General features: G+C 38.3%; 1 non-coding gene across 1 annotated transcript; it reads right to left on the bottom strand.

Annotated features, from left to right (window-relative positions):
* Nucleotides 1-1,777: 1,777 nt before the first annotated feature.
* On the bottom strand, nt 1,778-1,881 carry LOC112096555. The gene has a single exon (XR_002904456.1). It is a non-coding gene; the product is annotated as a small nucleolar RNA R71 (small nucleolar RNA).
* Nucleotides 1,882-3,527: the final 1,646 nt, after the last annotated feature.

Below are 3,527 nucleotides of genomic sequence, written 5' to 3'. Positions count from 1 at the left end.
CGTACGGTGCATGCATCACACGGGATTATTTTCAACCAAACCGCGTTACTGTTCATCCGGGTCAAACCGCGTTACTGTTCAAAGTCGGGTCAAACCGTGTTACTGTTCATCCGCGTGGTCAAACCGTGGACTGTTGACTGATGACGTGGCGCAATCCTGAGCGTCCAAACTGTTTTTAATCCGATGGCCATGATTTACTCCATGTATCTATAAAAAGGGGGCCTCTCCCCCCTAATTTGATATCTCTGAATCCATTTTTGGGATCCATTTTCTGTAATTCCCTCTCCATCTTGTATTTTCTTCGTATTTTAATAAATTCCCATTTTGCCCCTAGTTCAATTATGAGTGGCTAATTTTCTTTCAAGCTTGGGTTGAAGGTGAAGTCTCAACATGTGTCATGGGCTTAATTTGGTAAATTTACTTTCTCTTCCCCTCTAGTTTTTGTGGATGTTTTGACTTCCCGTCGACAAATAATACTAATCTTGTCTAGTACCGCCTTGGTTACACCGGCTCTCTAGTATAAGGTTATTATTATTTGGCACGATAAGCCCTTAGCACCATATTGATTAGAGCGTGGTTCATGAGGTGTGGATTCCCCCCTCATGATTTAATTGGCATTAATACGGATTATTTAGCCCATGATGCATGTTGATACGGATCCAGATACCCAAGTACGTCATTTCAATAGAATTATCTTCAATTTATTCTCGCCATTGCAATTCCAATTTTAGAATTTATTCTCGCCATTTTAATTTAAGTTTTAGCATATACCAAATCATTTCCACCATAAATCCAACAACCCATTTACAAAATTAATTCTACACAATTAAAATCCACCTCCTCGTGGGATCGACACTCGTCACCATAGATCTATACTACAATAGATTCGTGCGCTTGCGAGTACATTAAAATTTGCACAACAAGTTTTTGGCGCCGTTGCCGGGGACGTAAGTACTTTTAATTCATAGAATTAATTTTTGTGAATAATTTCTTTTATTTGTTTTCTTGTATTTTTTTATTTTTATTAAAAAAAAAGAAAAAAAAAGTGAATCTACATTTAAAGGTTAGTATTTTTTTCTCTTCTTTAAAATTCTGTAATTTAATTTTCAATTTATTTTTCTTTGTAATTTTTTTTTGTTTATCTTATTAATTTATTTTTAGTTAATTTATTTCACGTATTTATTTTTGTGTATTTTTATAGAAAGGTTTTAATAGCGCAATAAGGTTAGTATCGTAATTTCTCCCTCTTCTTTATTTTTATTTGTTTTGTTCTCATCTTTATTTTTATTTTATTTGTTTTTGCATGCATGGTCGTAGGTCATTATTACCTAATCTTGAACCTATAGACCTTGAATTAGAAAAAACACTTCGCACACACAAACAAATTAAAAATAAAATGGATTTGCAACCACATGAGAGGCCATTTAAGGACTACTTCAGTCCTTTAGCTAATTTGAGCACATCATGCATAAGATACCCAAATGTAGCTGCTAGGAGTTTTGAATTAAAACCTAGTGTGCTAAATTGTCTCCCCACATTCTATGGCCTAGAAAATGAGGACCCATATAATCATTTGAATGATTTTCATGCCATTTGTCAAACATTTAAATATGAGAATTTTTCAGATGATGATGTTAAACTTAGATTATTCCCATTTTCTTTAAAAGATAGAGCTCGTTCATGGTTAAATACTTTACCTGCTAATAGCATTTCATCATGGGAACAAATGGTAACGAAATTTTTGAATAAATATTTCCCAGTGCATAAAACCAATGCTATTCGCAGGGAAATCTCAGAGTTTACCCAGAGAGAGGACGAGCAATTTTTCGAAACATGGGAGCGATTCAATGGGCTACTCTTGAAGTGTCCACATCATGGGTACGAGAAATGGCACCAATGCCAATACTTTTTGGAGGGATTACTACCAAATGTGCAAGAATGGCTAATGGCAACAAGTGGAGGAGAGCTAATGTCAAAAAGTGCATCAGAAATTTGGGAATTCTTCCAGCGACAAGCGGATAATTCCCAACAACGGAGTCGATCACTCAGGAATACTAGAAGAATTAAAGGAGTAAATGAGGTTCAAATTGGCGAGTCAACTTCGGGAATCAAAGAAGTCAAGGAGATGGTTGAAGGTCTTGCTCGACAAATAGCATCGTTATCGACTGCTAAATCAACAGAACCACATGACCATGACTCATACTCAGATCAAGCCAATACCATAGGTGTAATGAGAAAGCCATCAAATTACAACCCATACTCCAACACATATAACCCTGGATGGAGAGACCACCCCAATTTTTCATGGTCTCAAGGATTCCAACAGAATGGACCAGCAGCTCCAGCTCCACCAATGCAACAAATTCCTCAAGTTCCTCAAGCCTCTCAGCCCCCATTTAGACCATTCAATCAGAACCAGAACTACTCTCAACCCAGACCATGGGAGGATTCATTCCAGAATCTCAAGAATCTTACTCACTCTACGATTGAGCAACAGAACCGCACCATTGATGGACTACGAAATGAATTGAGAGCGGGCTTCAACTCACAAGCTCAATCAGTTTCAAGCCTCGAGAAGATGGTGGGACAACTCGCTTCTTCAGTTCAGACCTTGGCAATGACTGTTGAGAAAGGAAAATTTCCAAGTCAACCAGTGCCTAATCCTAAAGGAGTGCATGAAGCGAGTACCAGTTCACCACAGCAGCATGGAGAGGTCAAAGCAATAATGACCTTGCGAAAAGGAAAAGAAATCGACAACAAAGTGGAGATGCCGGTGACAAAGGAAAATCAAATTGTACCTGTAAACGTTGAGGACTCACCACCGGAGGAGAGAGAAGAAGCCAACCCACGAGAATACGTTCCCAAAGCTCCATTTCCTCAGAGGTTAGCGAAAGGAAAAAAGGGAAAATCTACAGGTGAGATTCTCGAAATCTTCAAACAGGTAAGTGTTAACATCCCTTTACTTGATGCTATAAAGCAAGTTCCATCTTATGCCAAGTTTCTTAAAGATTTGTGTACTAAAAAGAGAAACATGCATGTTCAAAAGAAGGCATTTTTAACAGAAAACGTTAGTTCTATACTCCAACATAAAATTCCTTTAAAATGCAAAGACCCAGGCTCCCCCACTATCTCATGTAGTATAGGGAACCACACAATTGAGAATGCTTTGTTGGATTTAGGAGCTAGTGTAAATTTATTGCCTTACTCTGTGTTTGTGAAACTTGGACTGGGAGAATTACACCCAACTCCAGTGGTGTTACAGCTTGCAGATCGGTCCACGAAAATACCTCGTGGTATTGTGGAGGACGTGCTTATCCAGGTAGACAAGTTTTATTTTCCTGTTGATTTCATTGTAATTGACACTCAACCAATACAGGATTCAAGGAAGCACATCCCCATTATTCTAGGCCGACCTTTCTTGGCAACTGCGGATGCTCACATTCAATGCAGGACTGGAAATATGCAGTTGTCCTTCGGCAACATGACTATGGAACTGAACATCTTCAACATTGCCAAACAACCTCACA

This window comes from Citrus clementina, unplaced genomic scaffold, assembly GCF_000493195.1.
Source record: "Citrus clementina cultivar Clemenules unplaced genomic scaffold, Citrus_clementina_v1.0 scaffold_8, whole genome shotgun sequence".
Classification (NCBI taxonomy): Eukaryota; Viridiplantae; Streptophyta; class Magnoliopsida; order Sapindales; family Rutaceae; genus Citrus; species Citrus x clementina.
This window is presented reverse-complemented; position numbering and strand designations above follow the sequence as displayed.